Consider the following 19,778-nt stretch of genomic DNA (forward strand, 5'->3'; position numbering starts at 1 on the left):
TCATGCTGGTCAGAATGATGAAACAGAGAGAATAGAAAATTCAGGAGAAAACATAAAGAAAATTTTTTGGCAAACTTCTATTAATGAACAAAGACCAAAATTAACGATAAAAATAAATGGTGTTTTGTTGTCTGGTCTGGTAGACACAGGTGCGGACGTTACCATAATTGCACCAGAATTTTGGCATCCAACTTGGCCTCTTCAGGAGGTAAACGTTCAACTGTTAGGAATTGGGACATTATCTCAGGTGAAACAGAGTGCAAGATGGCTCGAATGTATAGGTCCAGAAGGACAGAGAGGAAAATTAAAACCATATGTGGCTAACATAACTATGAACCTGTGGGGTCGAGACTTGTTGCAACAATGGAATACTCAGATTAACATCCCTCCAATCTCAGAAACAAATCATAAACTAGCACATGTTACTGAGAGAAATATTAGAAGATATTGTTCTAATGAGTGGTCACCAGCCATCCATATTATACAAGAACAGGGCACAATAACTGATGATCTTCCAAAGACACCAACAGCTCTACCTTTAAAATGGTTAACAGACAAGCCTGTATGGGTCCAGCAATGGCCTTTAACAACAGAGAAACTCCAGGCTTTAGAAGAGCTGGTAGAAGAACAGTTAAATGCTCAGCATATTGAAGAATCAACCAGCCCTTGGAATTCTCCTGTATTTGTTATTAAAAAGAAATCTGGTAAATGGAGAATGGTAACAGACCTTAGGGCAATTAACAAAGTAATTCAGCCAATGGGTTCTCTACAATCTGGGATGCCTTTGCCTACTCTGTTACCAAAAGGATGGCCTCTCATAGTTATTGATTTAAAAGACTGTTTCTTTTCAATACCCTTACAAGAAAAAGACAGAGAAAGATTTGCTTTTACAGTGCCTACTTATAATAATTCTCAACCGGTTAAAAGATTTCAATGGAGGGTCCTCCCACAGGGAATGTTGAATAGCCCAACTCTGTGCCAATATTTTGTACAACAGCCATTGGAAGTGATACGTAAAAAATTTCCTAAATCTATAATTTATCATTATATGGACGATATTTTACTAGCTGACTCAAATGCAGATACTTTAGAAATAATGTTTGAAGAAGTAAAGAAAATTTTGCCTCGCTGGGGATTACAAATTGCTCCTGAAAAGATACAAAGAGGAGATTCTATTAATTATTTAGGATATAAAATAGAGCTACAAAAAATTAGACCCCAAAAGGTGCAAATTCGGAGAGATAGACTACAGACTCTTAATGACTTTCAAAGATTATTTGGAGATATTTCTCATCTACGAACTATTGTTGGGGTAAAAAATGATGAACTGACTAATTTGTTCAAAACCTTAGAAGGTGACAAGGACTTAAATAGTCCAAGAGAATTATCACCTGAAGCTGAGAAAGAATTAGCCTTGGTAGAAAAGAAAGTGCATGAAGGACACGTGAATCGTATTGATCCAAAGCTGGATTGCATTTTGGTTATCTTACCTTCTAGGCGTTCTCCTACTGGAATATTAATGCAGAGGGAAGATATTATATTGGAATGGATATTTTTACCAAATAAACCAAATAAAAAATTAAAAACTTATGTGGAAAAAATCTCTGACTTGATTTACAAAGGAAAATTGAGACTTCGTCAATTAGCAGGCATAGACCCAGCAGAAATTGTCGTACCATTAACTAAGGAGGACATTGAAAAATTATGGACAGAAAGTGAACCTTGGCAAAGAGCTTGCAGTAATTTTTTGGGAGAAATTAACAGCAAATATCCCAAAAGCAATAGAATTGATCTTATAAAGAGAGCTGAATGGATCTTGCCTCGAATTGTACGGCAAAAACCCATATCTGGAGTTCGTACATTTTATACAGATGCCAACAAAGAAGGAAAGGCAGGTTACAAATCAGAAAATTTAAGTAAAGTGGTTCAAAGTCCGTATAATTCAGTACAAAAATCAGAATTGTATGCTATTCTGTTGGTATTAATGGATTTTTCAGAACCTCTCAACATAGTAACTGACTCTCAGTATGCTGAAAGAGTGGTGTTACATATTGAGACTGCAGAATTTATCCCTGATGCTTCAGAATTAACTTCACTATTTATTCAATTACAAGATACAATCAGGAAAAGGAATCATCCTTTATATATAACTCACATTCGATCCCATACTGGTCTGCCAGGCCCTCTAGCACAAGGCAATGAAGAGATTGATAAATTATTGATAGGAAATGTGCTGGAGGCCTCAGAATTTCATAAAAAACATCACGTTAATAGTAAAGGTTTAAAAAAGGATTTTTCCATAACCTGGCAACAAGCCAAAGAAATAATAAAGAAATGTCCTACTTGTTCCTTCTACAATCAGACGCCATTACCAGCAGGATGTAACCCAAAGGGTACTCAGAGAAATGAAATCTGGCAGATGGACGTGTTTCACTTTGCAGAATTTGGAAAATTGAAATATGTACACCACACTATCGATACTTATTCAGGATTTCAATGGGCAACTGCTTTGAGTTCTGAAAAAGCTGATTCTGTAATCACTCATTTGCTAGAAGTTATGGCCATCATGGGTATACCTGCACAAATCAAAACTGACAATGCTCCATCATATGTCTCTGTTAAAATGAAACAGTTTTTTGCTTATTACAATATAAAGCATATTACAGGCATACCACATAATCCTACAGGTCAAGCAGTTATAGAAAGATCAAACAGAACTCTAAAGGATATGCTAAATAAACAGAAATGGGTAACAAAAACCCCCAGAAATAGACTGCATAATGCTCTTCTAACTTTGAATTTTCTGAATGCCAATGAGAAAGGAACAACAGCTGCAGAGAGACATTGGATAATAGAAAAAACTACAGAATTAAATCAGCCTATATACTTTAAGGATGTGCTGACCTCAGAATGGAAACCAGGGTATGTATTACATTGGGGACGTGGTTTTGCTTTTGTTTCTACAGGAGAAGATAAGCTGTGGGTACCATCAAAATTGATAAAGGTTCGATTTGAACAAGAGAGACCTCTTAATTAGAGGAGGTGATAGTTCATCAACCAGCATGAACATCCAATTTAAACTAACTTGTATCAATAAAACATGCCTTTTCATTTCATCAGATAATAACTTGCCAAAAAGGAACATCCCCAAAATTAGTCTTGGGGAAAAGTTTTTGTTTTTGTCTTTTAGGAGAATGAAGGTTAAGGAATCTGAAGAACACTGGACAAATGAGACAACTGAAGAAAAGAGACCTACTTCCTCTCGGTTCGTATTTTTAAAGTATGTTGTTCTGCCTTCTCATTGGTTGTAAACCCAAACACATGACTGCCTCGTCACTGTCTGAATGTACAGCCCCCTAGGTCTTAAAGGCATATGTCTCCAATGCTGGCTGTATCCCTGAACACACAGAGATCTTATGGGATTAAAGGCGTGTGCCACCACCGCCACACTCTTGCTATGGCTCTAATAGCTCTGACCCTGAACACACAGATATCTATGGGATTAAAGGCGTGTGCCACCACCGCCACACTCTTGCTATGGCTCTAATAGCTCTGACCCCCAGACAACTTTATTTATTAACATACAATCAAATTAATATTTCAGTACAAATCAAAATAATATTTCAATACAATTAGATTACCACCACAGGGTGATGGCCCCTTGAATTCTGTTTTTCCATGTGAAGGCCTGACAGAGACCCATGGTGAATAAACATTTTCAAGGAATCGGCTGTGCGTCCCCCAATCCTGGAAACCATCTATTTTCCTGAAACAGCTAAAGGGATATAGGTAGATATGGGAAATGAAAGCAGATTCCCAGAGATGGTGGCTACTTGTTCTGGGCGGACACTGGGGGGAAAATGGCTGGAAGGCCTGGATCAGGCTTCTAAACTGCATCAATGGGGGACGGGACAGACACCGAATGGCCCTATCAAACACTCAAGCCAGCCTCTGGTTAGGGACTCCCAGCCTCAGGCCTGTCCCCTCCTGAGGGGTACAGCTGTTGCTGTCCCTTGTCTCTGTCTTCTTTGCCTGTGCCGGGAACCATACCCCCATGAACCCACAGATGACTACCAATAGCCCCTGCCACATTTCCCTCTAACCAAAAACACTGTTCAAAGGATGGCGGGAAACGGTGTGGACCGACCTCCACGGCAAGCTGAAGGACAAAAAAAAAAAAAAAAAAAAAAAAAAAAAAAACATAGCAAGTATAAAAGCCAAGAACCAACCTACTTTGAAAATAAGGTTTTACAACAAAACTATGTATTTTTGAGGACAAAAGAGTATGTAAGTAGAGACACCCCCACATCTCAGCAAAGCTGTGCTAGCTTGCATGACCCTGAGAGTGGGCAGGCCGGAAGGACAAGGACGGGAAGGAGTCATCTGAGGTATTAAACGTGGTAGATGGCCACGCCAGAACATTCCTGGGCTCCCGGCTCCCGGCACCCTCACAGGAAAACCCTGCCTTATTCTTTGACCTTGTCATGGTTGTCTGTGGTGGCCATCAGAGGGTTAATTGAACAAAATCAGAGATAGATTTGAGGAGACAGCGGTATATTAAGTTAGGAGGAAGCATTCCCACGGTTTTGATTTACAGAAGGAAGCAAAACATTGGCCATCTTCTATGCTTTCACTCTTGCCTGGAGGGTAAATGAGAGATAAACTTGCAGAAAATTCTAAAAAAGCTGCTTTAATCCCCAGAGTCTCTCGGATGATGTTTTCATTTACAGACAATACCAGGTCAGTTTTTAAATGCAGACAGACACACCTTAGCAACTCTCTCAAGAATCTCCAGGTAGTCCTGGGGTGGGAGAGCTCGCTATTTTAATTCTGAGATTTCCAAGAGAATTGCAAAAGGAAAATCCATTTATCCATTTTGCTTTTTTTTTTTTAAAGAGGAAAGTTGTTTTTAAACTTCTCTGTTCTCCCCACGGTCCAGGCGTGTTTGCTGGGCTATTGAGAGACTGCGAAACTGCGCAGGCTTTTCTAAAAGTAAAGAAAGCTCTAGGCCCTCTGAGAAAGCTGCCTGACAGGTAACGGAGGCCCTCTGGGGGCACGATGGATGCTTCATTAAGCGTTTCCGTTTCCGCGGGAGTTGAAGCTGATGCTGGAAGACTCACCCAGGCAGCTTGGATCAAACTTAAGAATGCAGCCAGCATGGGAACCGCGATCCCCAGCCACTGAGCTCTCCACAGAGGGGACAAGGGTTCTTCTGGGAGCTGATTGCAGGCCGTTAAGGCACACCACAGTAGCCCTTCCCGCTCAGTATCAGAAACCCCATTATACAGGTGAGAAAAATACAAGTCACAAGTGTTCTCTGGCTCGTCTGAAGCAGTAGGGGCTGAACAGGAACGAGACATGAACAGACAAGTTCTGTGTTTCCTGGCCCGCTCCTTATTTACTGTTCCCGAGAGAGCAACGCCAGCAGATACAAACCACGTCCGCCCCCATCTGACGAACCTAGGAAATGCACTGGCTCCACTTCCCAGGAGTTTCCCTAGGGATCTACAGAAGAAAATGAGACAGTCGCCGAGGAATTTAAACTCTGAGGTGAAATCATTTCCTCCAAGTTATTATTTATTTAATGACAAAGACATGCCACTAAAAAGTAGCCTGTGCATGCTAACCTTTGGGAAGACCTGAGTCCGCCGGCAATTATACGTGGAAGAGCGAAGGATTATGAGGGCAGTTTTCCTTCACCTCTGTTCCCTTCTCCCCGTGACAGTTTTAAAAAGTCACGTTCATTTATTTTATCATTTAGACACATATTTCAACCCTGGTCTTCAGTGCTAACTCTGTCTGAGCACAGCTATCTATAAGCAAGCTTGTCTCTCAGCAGATGGACCCCAAATGATGGAGCCTGACTCTTGCCACACTTGGAGCGTGTTTGTAGAAGCCACCAGCCCAAATTCGAAACTGTTTTCGAGATCTGGCATGCTGTGGGCCCTTTTCTGAGTCCAGGCTGCTTAAATAAAAGGGAAGTTGGGATAGACTTATGAGAGATTTTACTTTTTTTTTTTTTAATCAAAATCTGTTCTGACTGATGGTGACTGATCAGAATAGACCTAGAGGAGAGGATGCACGCTTCTGTAAGTCCTTAGGTTTTGCCTTATTTTACAAAGTTGAGTTCCCGAGGTGGGGGTGTAGCTCCTTTGACAGAGCACTTGCCTGATATTCATTCACAAAGCCCGGGTCCCATTCCCAGCATCACAGGAACCTGGAGTGCTGGTGCTCATCTGCAGTCCCAGCACTCAGAAGATAGAAGCAGAGGAATCAGGAGCTAGAGATCATCCTCAACTATACACAGAGTTGGGGGCTAGTCTGGACTACATGAGACCCTGTCTGAAAGATAGGGGGAAGTAGGAAAGGAGGGAGGGAGGGAAAGACCAGAGAGAGAGAGAGAGAGAGAGAGAGAGAGAGAGAGAGAGAGAGAGAGAGAGAGGAGAGGGAGAGAAATTTAGCAGAGTTTCAAAAGACTACACAGAATAAATAGAGGACTCAGTGTGTGTTTGGTTTTAGCTAATTTCTTGAATGGATGATGGAGGTACACGGTATACATTTCAAAAGAGAAAAAAGACTTTACAGTAGAAAGTACATCCTTCTACTCTGGACCTGGGCCACCTGGCTCATCAGCCTGATACAGCCTTGCCAGCTTTTATCCTTTGGGATATTTTCTATGCTTCCCCACAGTACTTCTTTTCAGTTTTTAACCGCAGAGCATACTAAACAGCCTGTTCTATACATCACCCCTCTATTTCAGCCACACATCTCAGAGTGCCTCCTATCCATACGTAGAATTGAAACAAGGAGGACCAGTGCGCTGCACCTCCGAGAGCACCCTGTAACGTTATAACCTTGGAAGCAGATGATTGCTCATTCTTGGGATTAAAAGATCTTTTCCTCTTTGGAGGTGCCTCCAAAGCATGTCTGGAAATGCAGCTTCTAATCTTACCTTCGTGTATGAGACTGGCTGACACATGTCACCTATATACATTTCAGTTTAATTTTCTTCTTCAGTGGACTTTTCTCCTTTAAGAAGAGAGCATCTTGATTTGAGTTTGGTTCCAAGGAGAATTTGGCGAGGCTTCATTTAAAAGCAAGCAGCAGGTGCTATGGAGGAAGGGTGAGCAGAGGTCAGGTCTGGGGACCCAGTCTGCAGAGGACAACACAGGACTAATCCCTGAGTGCCTCAACATGCTGGACTTGGTTCCTCTTAAGCTGTGTATGTGTATCTGCATGTGTTCTTAAGTATGCATGTGTACATGTGCATACATGTGTAGGTCAGAGGACAACTTAAGCCATCATTCCTCATGTCCACTTTGAGACAGGACCTTTTGTTGGCCTAGAACTCAGCTAAGGCCCTTTGTAATTAGGCCTGGCCAAATCTAGGGAATAGCATCCCCTCAGAGAGCAATATGGGCCAGCCTTTTTAAGAACGGGCATTCTAAAGCCAGGCAGTGGTGGTGCACACCTTTAATCCCAGCAGGGAGGCAGAGGCAAAGGGATCTCTGTGAGTTCTAGGCCAGCCTGTTCTATAGAATGAGTTCCAGGACAGCCAGAGCTGTTAGACGGAGAAACCCTGACTCGAAGAAAAAAAAAAAGCGTGGATCTAGGAAAAATCAGGTGTGTGTGTGTGTGTGTGTGTGTGTGTGTGTGTGCATGCACAAGTGTGTGGGCATGTGTGTGTGTGTGTGTGTCTGTCTGTCTGTGTGTCTGTGTGTCTGCGTGGACATCTGTGTGGACATCTGTGTGTGTGGACATCTGTGTGTGTGGACATCTGTGTGTGTGGACATCTGTGTGTGTGGCAGAAGTTAGTGTCGAGTGTTTTTCCTCAGTGACTCTTCATGTTATTGTTTTGAGACAGGATCTCTCACTGAACCTGGAGCTCATCAGTTTGACTGCCTAGGCTAAAAAGCCCAAGTGATCCTCCTGTCTCTCCCTCCTGGTGCTGGGATTATGGCACACACGGTCACACCAAGCTTTATGTGGGTGTTAGCCACCCAACTCAGGTTCTCATGGCCCTGTGGCAAGCCATCCCTCCAGCTCCAGCTTTTAAGTCCACTCAGATCCAGAAAGGATTGGCGGTCTCTTGGCACTCTATGCACAGAGCTTCAATTTCTTTAGTCCCAGAGTGGAGGGGGTAAACCTGACATCCGTCCTTTTCCCTTCCAAGGCTCCTGACATGGAGGGCAGCAGACATTGGTTGGGGAGAATTGGATCAAGCAGCAACCTTGCCTGGAGGTCCTCTGGGTTAAACGCATGCAGCGTTCCCACGAAACACAGTCAAACACTCTTGGAAGGATGTCAAAATACATCTCTTGATCCCCACATACTCCTCCCCCAAAGATGCTTCCAAGGATAGTTTCCGACTAGCCTCGTGTTCCATGAAGATCAGGGCAGCTCAGATTAATATCAACATTTCATAGAGTCTAATAACAAAATGCTCCACAAAGATGTTGTCTATCAAAAGTACATGAGACAAAGACTTTGTAATATTAAGACCAGATGTGGGAAATATCGGAGAAGGGGTTTACTTTCGGCATACCCAGTGAGATACAGGAAGAATGTATGCAATATCAAACGAATGTGGCTTTTGCTGGATTTTTTTTCCCCCACAAATATTGACCAGTAACAAAGCAATTTGTGCTTAAAGATATAATCAAAAAAAAAAAAATGGCGGTTTCATTCTTGGCAGGAGCTCCTCTTAGCACTAAGCCGTAATAGCTCAATAAATAAACAAAGTCACCTTTCATTGTCCTCAAGTGCTGGGGGAGGGCAAAGAGTTCACCTTCCCTCCAGCACCCACCCATTTACATCATAATTACTCCCCCGGTGACAGCCAGCAGGGTTAGGGAGGCCAGCAAGCGGGACAGTCCCCAGACAGAAATGTTTCTCTCTCCGTGAAAGGCGGATCCCATTAAGAGAGGGTCACCTGGGACTCATGGGTGGGATTCCTACTGCCCTTCCCGTCTGATGCCCCTCAAAACACAAATAGAGGGACACAGGTTAAAAGCAGGTAAGAGCCTCACAATGGCCAAATTGATACTTGGTGACACCAAATGACCCACAGATGTGATTCCCACAGAGATACCCCCCAGTCTACGGATAGGACTTTCTGGGCTACCTTGCCACGCCCTGAAGCTAGGCGATAGAGCTCACAGCAGACACTCCAGCAGAGGAGGGTGCAGCCCTGTGTTTCAAATTTCCTGGCTATTGTCAATTTGTCTAGCAAGCTCCACATTATCTACACTTAAGAGACTTTTAATTTCCTTCCTTAATAACAAAAATCTGTCCAAGGTGGTTATAAAATGTGTATTTATTTACCTCTGGGACGAGGGCTGAGGGTCATGTGAACGTGCTATGGGTTAGAGAGGAAGAAGGGGATGAGGGGAAAATCTGCTTTTCTTTTTCTTAAACGGCTCCAGCCCCCTGGGTCTCATCCTCCCTCGCTCTGGCTGATCTCAGGAACAAAGCTGTCAGATCTGGGGGCTCATTCACCTGTGTACCCCGGGCCACTTGAACCTTTGCTGAGGTGATCCCAAGTCCCTGCAGCAAAGGCTTGGACTGATCATTAGAGGAAAAGTCAGGGACACCCACCACTGGGCAGTGGGTCTTGTCTACTGCAAACTGCAGTCATCGGGAGATTCTGGAAAGTTCTTCAGGAGCTCCATAGCCACCTCAGGACAGGGAATGGCTTTTGCAGAAATGAGTTATGGGCATGTGGCCTATACCACCTTAAATGTCTTTGGTTCTTTGCAGGAAAAGGCCAGAGAGAAAACAGAAGCATGCAGGAGATTGTTCTTAAGTAGACAGTCCTGTTGGATGCTGCCAATTTTAGCTGTCCTGTGTCTTTACCTGCTTGAAAGAAGGGCAGTATATTCCGGGAGGAAAGAGCTATGAAGAAATGCATTTATCATTCTCTATTCTGTCTGTGATCCAAGGTCTAATGAGAGAGGGTGACAAGGAGCTGGGGCACCCAAGATACAGTCAGTGCAGGGTAAGGGAACTAAGGTGGTCCTGACAGCTGAGCTGGAGTTGCGTAACCTGAGAAACCAAAGTGTCCTTGGTAAGGGTTCATCACCAAGTGGGAAGAACTCCCCGAGGCCTGTGAGTCAGCCTCAGAGGAACACGGAGCCCCAAACCCACCAGGTCAGTGATAATAGCTACCACTTCCTGGGTGCTGGTTAGAATTTGCACCCTTATTAATTCATTCTGTCCTCACAACAGCAGCTTCATGTTGCAGATGAGGCACCAAGGTTCAACAGCTTGCCTAACGTCATGCAGAGTCCAGCAGAGTGAGCCTGATGCTACGTTCTAACCATGGTGTTGAGAGAGCATGCCCATCAAGCAAGATAGGGCACCAGATGAATTTTTGTTTTCTTAAGAGCTAGTGTGCCGGGCGGCGGTGGCGCACGCCTTTAATCCCAGCACTCGGGAGGCAGAGCCAGGCGGATCTCTGTGAGTTCGAGGCCAGCCTGTTCTACAGAGCGAGATCCAGGACAGGCACCAAAACTACAAAAAAAAAAAAAAAAAAAAAAAAAAGGAAAGAAAGGAAGAAAGGAAGAAGAAAGAAAGGAAAAAGAAAAAGAAAAAGAAAAAAGAGCTAGTGTAACCTGGTGAGAGTAGTTATGGGGGGGGGGTGAGGTAGTGATGGACGGAGACTCACAACCAAAGAAACAGAGGAGACCACGGTGGTGATCTAGCTATGATAAACAGTTCATGAAACTGCACGGTGGCGATATGGAGGGGTGGGGGTGGAGGGGCAGACTAACCCAGAGCTCTGCCGGAAGCCCAAAGGCTGCTGGGCGCCGCAGCCCACACATCACTCTCCTGCTTGCCTTGAGCTGTTGATGTGTCTCTCTTCTTTGGAGTGAGTTCCTGACGTTCTCTGGATGGCTCTCTCGATCCTTCTTGCCCTGAGACCAAGCTTGCTTCCCCACACAGAGCAAACACGGGATGGAGCCCAAGCGTCTAGCTGGAAACACCCGGAAACAAGACAGGAGCCCTACAGAGACGCGAACACCCAGAAGAGCAAGCCACCTGGCAGAGAGTGAAGGAGCCAGAGGCCTCGGAGGTGGAGGGGCCGGCAGGGTACAGGAGGGGAGATGTCCTGTCAGCGATTGAAACTGTTGTCTGGGGCACGGGAAAAGGTCATGGCTGTAGAGGTCATCTACAAGGAGGTGTTAATGAAACCATGAGAATGGACGAGCTCAGAGAGAGGCAAATGGCGGTGAGAAGGGGCGGGGCCTGAAAGAAGCCCTTTGTTGGAGAAGACAAAGGAGGAGGAGAGGAGTCTGGGCAGGAGTGGTCCAGGAGGTACGGGGAGAAGAAAGGAGGGCAGGCTAGAGGGCAGCCCCTTCTTTGGAGCTGACAGACGTTCTTATCAGCTGGGACAGGAACTTTCACAGCCAGAGGCCCAACCCCCACCCCGTCACAAGAGCTCTCTGCAGAAAAGTCTCCCTGAGGGAATAACAGAGAGTCAAGATGAGCCTGAACTTGGGAGAGCCTGGGGTCGTTTTGAGAAACTTTGCAAAGCCCCCCCTTGCCTAAGGATGCATGCCTCCATCCTTCTTGGGCTCTGTTCCGGTTAGAACAGGTCGTACTGCCCAAGAAGAACACCATAGGTGAGTTACACCACACCAGAGTGAACGGAGTCTCTGCAAGCAGGTTTTGGAGCAGAGTCCAAAGATAAGGATCAGGTCGTCACTAGGCTCACAAAGGCACGATGACAGGAGGTCAGGCGAGCAGCAGAGACTGAATATTTGGTAACTTGGCCAAAGCGGGATCTGCCAGGGGTAGAATTGGTCTGTCAGCCAATTCCCCGTGTTTATTCGCTGACGGGTCAACATGCCAACAAGAAGACCCAAGCAAGCAAGTGGTTAGAACTCACTATGACCCAATTAACTGTCTACATATGACTAAGCATTTCTAGCCTGTCCACTAAATGGAAAGGCAGACTCCAGGCCCATGGAGGTTCCTCAGTGCCAGGAGTCATGAGAGGAAGAGCTAAAACCTGGCCCCTCAGATGAGGAGTGACACCTGTATAGATCTCAATGTTGCATGACATCGGGACCCCGATGGACATGGAGGTCCCATCCTGCAGAGCCTAATGGAAGAAGAGCCATTGGAGTCACCTCTTAGAGACGCAGAGATCTTTGGTGGAGATAGTGTGGGCGCCATGGGCCCTGACCCCCGACTGTGAGTGGCTGCTGCCTTGCTTGCCTGACCAGGTGTCCTTCCTATTCAGATTCCCTGCCGGTGTCCTTCTCGGCTTAGGATCATCGGAGAGCTTACCGGAGGTTCTTTGTTCCTACATCCTGCTTGTGATGTAAACAACTTAGGTGCATCCTGTATTTGGTGTAAACAACTTAGATGCAAGAATGCAGAACTTTGGGTCTAGAATGTAGACCATTGGTAGCGAACTTCTGCCCTCAGGGGATCCTCCATTTGTGTTGTAAGCCTGTATTTAAGGTTTCCTCCCTCTTTCAATAAACGGCATTCGACATCCAAACGTACGAATGACTCGCTGTCTCTTGTCTCTATTTTTTAATCCGCAGCCCTTCGCTCAGACATGGTGAACGGTTGGTGGTAACGCAGGCGCTACTGCTACAAATGGAGGTTCCTACCGAGATCTGAGAAAGAAAGGACCAGCTGACGGACACTCTTGGAAGGCCGGCCGGCATTTTACGGTAAGAGTGGATTGGAATGGGTGCTACTAGCTCACAGTCGCTCCTCGAGGAACAATTAATTGGACTGTTGAGGCGGCAAGGCACTATCATTAAGAGCAAGACGGCTAAAGATTTTGTTCAAATCCTCCAGAATGCTAGTCCTTGGTTTCTGGTCTCCGGAGGATTTAATATACCAGATTGGGAACAGGTCAAGGTTGACTTACAGAAATATTTGCATAAAGAAGGACCGGATTCCGTATCCTTAGCTACTTTTTCTTTGTGGCGCTTGGTTAAGGATGCATTGCTTAGTGATGATATTGAAGTCCAAGAACATTTAAATGAAGCTAAAACTGTGTTGGAGGAGTCTCAGATAGAGGAGGCTCTCAGAACCCTTCAAACTTCTGATGTTTCTGATTCGGCAGAGTCGTCTTCCGATTCTGCAGAGTCATCTTTAGAGGGTGATGATGTAGAAGTCAGATCAGAAAAGGATGCTAGATGCCTAAGAGGGAAATCACAGATTTCTCGCAAGGATAGACCTCCAACCTATAATCCTGACTTTTGCAACACGGAGGTCCTTCCTTCCGCACCCATGGAGGGATTGACGGGGGGAGTTGCTTACCCGGTTATAGAGACTCAAAATGCTCAAGGGCAGAGACAAAGGGAGCACAATCCTCTAGATTTTAAAAGCATCAAACAGCTCAAGGAAGCTGTGATGTCATATGGGCCCCATGCTCCTTTTACCATCGCTATACTTGAATCTTTTTCTGCCTCAAATTGCACCCCTAGCGATTGGATGCAGCTGTGTCGCGCCGCTCTCTCTGGGGGGGATTATTTAATTTGGAGGAGTGAGTTTCAAGAACATTGTCAAACTACAGCTAATAGAAATGCTGCTGCAGGCTTCCCGGCTCGTAATCTTGAGATGCTCACGGGTTCAGGGCAGTATGCCACTTTACAAGCACAGATTTTGTATGATCCTGCAGTTTATGCACAGATTAGTGTGGCCGCTACCAGAGCGTGGAAAGGGCTACCTAATAAAGCTGCTGGTGAACAACTATCTAAAGTCATTCAAGGGCCGTCAGAACCATTTGCAGAATTTGTAGATCGCCTGCTTCAACTAGCAGGGAGAGTGTTTGGGGATGTTGATCAAGCCATGCCCATAGTAAAGCAACTGGCCTTTGAAAATGCCAATAAATATTGCAAGGAGGCCATTAGGCCTCATAAAAATAAGAGCTTAAATGATTATCTTAAACTATGTAGAGATATAGATGGGCATCACATCATGGGACAGGTAATGGCCTCAGCCATGAGGGGGATTAATTCTGGAGGAAACCGCCCAAAAACCTGTTTTGGATGCGGCCAGCAAGGTCATGTTAAGAAAAATTGTCCTGGAGCCCAAGCAACGGCAAAGACACCGGGACTTTGCCCGCGATGTAAAAAGGGGGATCACTGGAGTAATGAGTGCCGATCTAAGGTTGATGCTCAGGGAAATAGGTTACCGCCGTCGGGAAACGGGCAGCGGGGTCCGCTCCGGACCCCCCAAAGCCAGGTGTACGGAGCCCTGGATACACCTGTCCCATCCCCAGTTTCCCACCATCCCATCCAGTTTGTTCCTCGAAGGAACCCCTTTTTGTCCAAGACCTTATCAGAGGCACCCCTGGAAGCGCAGGATTGGACCTCTGCTCCTCCACCAGAACAGTATTAACACCTCAGATGGGTCCCCAGGCTCTCGGTACTGGAGTTATGGGTCCACTACCTGCAGGGTCTTTAGGACTGATTCTGGGCAGGAGTAGCGCTCTTATGCAAGGTATTAGAGTAATTCCAGGAGTGATAGATGAAGACTCTGAAGGGGAAATTAGAATCATGGTTGAGGCTGGTAAAGGGGTGACTATTATTCCCCAGGGTGCTCGCATAGCACAACTGCTTTTGATGCCCCGCTTTCATACTAATAATCCTTTTCTTAAACCACACAGAGGTGAGGGTGGATTTGGCTCTACGGGCCCTCTAGCGTGCTGGGTTTCCACCTTAGAACAAAGACCCATGCTAAATTTAAAAGTTAATGATCACAATTTTCAGGGTCTTTTAGATACTGGCGCTGACACTTCAGTTATTTCTTTAAAACATTGGCCCGAAGCTTGGCCCCTTAAAGATTCTACCTCTCACCTACAAGGTATCGGCACAGCTCAGTCGCCATTACAGAGCAAGCTACTTTTAAATTGGAAGGATGAGGAAGGTCATGCAGGAACTTTTCAACCCTTTGTGCTACCTGACATTCCAGTGAACTTGTGGGGACGGGATGTGTTGGATGGCATGGGAGCGGTGCTTACTACACAGCCTGTACAACAGATGCTGAAGAGTCAGGGCTACTGCCCGGGCAAAGGCTTAGGGAAAATGTTGCAAGGAGACCCGCTCCCTGCGGCAGACAAAAACTGTGTCACTAGGGGTCCTGGCGATACTAGAGGATTAGGATCTTTTCCGTAGGGGTCACTGCACAGCAGCCTTCAATAATACAATCGATAAAAATCACTTGGAAGAGTGATGACCCTGTATGGGTGGAGCAGTGGCCCCTTGCTAAGGAAAAATTGGAGGCTGCGTATGCATTGGTTAAGGAGCAGTTAGATGCTGGACATATCATTCCTTCCACTTCACCTTGGAACTCACCTATATTTGTTATTAAAAAGAAATCAGGAAAATGGAGGCTGTTACAGGATCTTAGAGCTGTAAATAAAACCATGCTTCTCATGGGAGCAACACAGCCTGGCCTGCCTGCCCCTGTGGCAATTCCTAAGCATTGGCAGTTAATTGTGGTTGACTTGAGGGATTGTTTCTTCACCATTCCTTTGCATCCCGAGGACAGTCCTCGCTTTGCTTTCAGTGTTCCTTCAGAGAATCTTAAGGAACCTTATCAGAGATATCAGTGGGTGGTATTGCCTCAAGGAATGGCCAATAGTCCTACTATATGTCAAATTTATGTGTCTTTGGCCCTAGCTCCAGTTCGAAAAGCTTTTCCAGGTGTTTATATAATTCACTATATGGATGATATACTAATGGCTGCTAAAGATAAAAAACTTGTTTTTGATGCCTTTTCTTATTTACAAGAGGTTCTTAGCTTGGCTAATTTACAGATAGCCCCAGAAAAGGTACAGGTATCTTTTCCCTATCATTATTTAGGTCATGAATTGTTACGCACGGGCATACGCCCACAAAAGATTACTCTGCGTATGGATCAGCTACGCACACTTAATGATTTCCAAACCTTTCTGGGAGATATTCAATGGCTTCGGCCCACTTTAAAAATTCCAACAGGTCAGCTTCGCCCCTTGTATGATGTCTTAAAGGGCGACCCTGACCCTTCATCTCCCCGTAAATTAACAGCTGAAGGACGTGTAGCCCTACAACGTGTGCAAGAGGCCCTGGAACAGGCTCACGTACAGTATATAGATCTTAATTCTCCCTTATTGTATTTGATATTTTGTTTTACTCATTCACCTACTGGAGTGTTTTGGCAAACAGGTCCTATTTTATGGGTACATTCCCCAGCTTCTCCAGCAAAAATCATCACTCCTTATCCACAAGCTGTTGCTCAGATTATATTTAAGGGAATCAAGATCAGTGTTCAAACTTTTGGTAAGGAGCCAGATATTGTGGTGACCCCATACACCCAGTCTCAAGTAGCATGGTTGCAAGCTAATGATAATGATTGGGCCATATTGACATGCTCCATGCAGGGTCAGTTTGATACTCACTACCCCTCCAATGATGTGTGTCAATTTTTTAAATTGCATCCTGTTATATTTCCCAAGATAGTACAAATGACTCCTATTCCTCAGGCCCGTGTGGTATTTACTGATGGCACTTCACGTGGTTTTGCTGTGGTGGTTTCTGGTAACATAGTAAAGAGAATAAAAGTCCAGGGCACTTCTGCCCAGGTGGCAGAGGTACAGGCGCTGTTGCTTGCTTTACAGATGTTTTCTAATGAGAGTGTAAATATTTATACCGATAGTCAATATGTGGCACATGCCATTATGCCTTTGGAAACAACAGCCTACATACCATCCATTTCTTCCATTCATGAATACTTATTGCAAGTGCAAGGACTTATATGGTCTCGCTCTCATAACCTTTATGTGGGCCACATCAGAGCTCATACTCAATTGCCTGGACCTCTAAGTGAAGGTAATCAGAGGGCTGACGCCATTACTCGTATGGCTGTCACATTAGTCTGTTCTGCCTTTGATAAGGCTACTCAGTTACATCAGCGTTATCATCTTAATGCTGGATCTCTCCGTTATCATACAGGCATAACCCGGGAACAAGCCATCCAGATAGTTAAATCATGCCCTACTTGTGTGGAATTTTTACCTGTTCCTCATTTGGGAGTTAATCCTCGAGGACTTTTACCTAATCATGTGTGGCAGATGGACGTCACACACGTGCCTTCCTTTGGAAAATTACAATATGTCCATGTGTCTATTGATACATATTCTTCTCTAATTTTTGCTTCTGTCCATTCAGGGGAAAAGGTTAAGGATGTAAAAAATCATTGTTTTCATGCTTTTGCTTACATGGGAGTGCCAAAATGCATAAAGACTGATAATGGTCCTGCCTACAGTAGTACGGGATTTTCAAAATTCTGCCAAGATTTTTCTATTGTTAATAAGACTGGTATTCCTTATAATCCTCAAGGGCAGGCTATAGTAGAACGCTGCCATCGTACCTTAAAAACTTATATTGCTAAAGTAAAAAGGGGGGAGTTAGGGGCTCATCTCTCCTCTCCACATTCTATTCTTTCCCTTGTTTTATATATTTTAAATTTTTTATCGGTGGATTCTGCTGGAGTATCTGCTGCAGATAAGCACTGGAGGGCTCCTGTTGCAAATCATCCTCTGGTGCGATGGAAAGATCTTTCTACTGGCACTTGGAGGGGACCCGATCCAGTGTTGGTGTGGGCCCGGGGATCTGTTTGTGTCTTTCCGCAGGACAATGAAATTCCTCTGTGGGTTCCTGAACGCTGTGTACGCTCTGTGGCTGCTGCTGAATCCCAACATGGCAGAGACCTATTGGGCCTTCGTAAAAAACTCTCCCCTTCTGATGCCAATGGGGATTGAGAGCCCAATATGGCCAGCCTTGGCAAACATTATTGTAAGCCTAGGAACTGTAGCCATGTGGTTGGATTCTTCAGAAGGTAATGTATGGTAACTTTTTTCAAAAAACATTGAGAATGTATCACACCTTGGAGATCAAGGATAACTCTGAAGGTCAATGAACTTCATTTGCTAACAGTAGCATGCCAGCTAAGCTTTTCGCATTTTGCAACCCCCCTCAAGCTGGTGTAGTACCTACTTTTCAGGAATGGCTCTGTGCAACATTTATTTGCCTCCTGAAATTCATCTAGCCTTTCTGAAGATACCTCAAAATTTGTGAGCCTGAATGTAGCCATTACTGAGGCCATTAGTTCTGCTCCTTGTTTGCTGTTTTTGTTTTCTGTTTTCTTTATGTCTCTCAGTTGTTCTCTTGCAGACCTGCCAGCCTAAGTAGTGCTGGGATCAAGAAAAATGGGCCTTGGTGGTTCGTGTTCCTGGAGCCGTGTCCATGCCAGTGGACCGTGGCAGCTAGACACAGATGATGCTCACACGCTCCAGAAGAGACACTGACATCGCTGTTGCCACTGCTGCTATTGTTTCTGGGATTGCTATTTCATAATTGGTTACTACAGCTAGCACAATGGAGACCCTGGCAGCAAAAGTAGCTACCACAGTTAGTTAATCTTTCTTCTTATTGGGCATGATAAATTTAATTCCACTTTTATACATTATAATTGGCTTTGTAAGTTGTAAATTATTTAAAACTCAAGTTCCATTTGCTCAGGATACCACCTTACAGGACTCCTATTTGCGGTAAGGCTCGTTTAAATAGGGAATGGTTCAATTGCCTGTAGCCCTCTGGCTATGGGTGGGTTAGGACTCCTGCTGGTCTTTTCTGTGTCGCACAGATTGCAAGCCCAGTGCCACTTTGAGATCTTTGGCGGCAGTCACTCTACAGCTCACATGGTTGAGTCTGTATGATAATGAGTATTCAGAGACGGGTAATGCTTGGGCCGCTGCCTCCAACCTAAGACAGAGCACTTGTGTGGCCTGGGCAAGTGTTTCTATGACGGGTAAGGTGGTCTGCTGGTCCCACGCAACCTAAGTCAGAAGCTCATTTAATAAAAAGGGGGGACCTGTGGGCGCCATGGGCCCTGACCCCCGACTGTGAGTGGCTGCTGCCTTGCTTGCCTGACCAGGTGTCCTTCCTATTCAGATTCCCTGCCGGTGTCCTTCTCGGCTTAGGATCATCGGAGAGCTTACCGGAGGTTCTTTGTTCCTACATCCTGCTTGTGATGTAAACAACTTAGGTGCATCCTGTATTTGGTGTAAACAACTTAGATGCAAGAATGCAGAACTTTGGGTCTAGAATGTAGACCATTGGTAGCGAACTTCTGCCCTCAGGGGATCCTCCATTTGTGTTGTAAGCCTGTATTTAAGGTTTCCTCCCTCTTTCAATAAACGGCATTCGACATCCAAACGTACGAATGACTCGCTGTCTCTTGTCTCTATTTTTTAATCCGCAGCCCTTCGCTCAGACATGGTGAACGGTTGGTGGTAACGCAGGCGCTACTGCTACAGATAGAACCAGGGTCTCCCGCCCGAGGCCAACAGTGGGAGAGAAGTCAGGGACAGGTGAGGGGTACAGCACAGGAATCAAGTGACTGCTGAGGGCTGACTGGCCCCTGGGTGAGGAAGGCCTTGAATATCACTTGAAGGAACAAGGCTTTGGATGGATTAGAGGTTGAACGCCAGAAAAGCCCAGCATGAAAGCAAGCAAGGCAGGCAAGCAGAGAGGGAGGGAAGGAGGGAAGAAAGAGGAAAAAAGAAGCATTTGTGTGCCCCGTGGAAGCCGGATAGCATGAGAGTTAGAACATAAACCATTCAGATCCCTGTTGCAACTCAAACACTGGTCTCCTGGCATTCTTTAACCTGAGTAACGAGACCAGGGTACTTGTAGTGTGGATGTCAAAGGCTGATTAGGGAACAAGCTGGGACCATGCACACCCACATGGTGCCTTTCATGTTG

General features: G+C 45.2%; 1 long non-coding RNA gene across 1 annotated transcript; it reads left to right on the top strand.

Annotated features, from left to right (window-relative positions):
- The first annotated feature begins 8,866 nt into the window (after positions 1 to 8,866).
- LOC143274274 (uncharacterized) lies at positions 8,867 to 19,237 on the top strand. Its single transcript, XR_013052811.1, has 2 exons — positions 8,867 to 9,016; positions 10,945 to 19,237. It is a non-coding gene; the product is annotated as an uncharacterized LOC143274274 (long non-coding RNA).
- Positions 19,238 to 19,778: the final 541 nt, after the last annotated feature.

This window comes from Peromyscus maniculatus, chromosome 7 (genome assembly GCF_049852395.1).
Source record: "Peromyscus maniculatus bairdii isolate BWxNUB_F1_BW_parent chromosome 7, HU_Pman_BW_mat_3.1, whole genome shotgun sequence".
NCBI classification, from domain to species: Eukaryota; Metazoa; Chordata; class Mammalia; order Rodentia; family Cricetidae; genus Peromyscus; species Peromyscus maniculatus.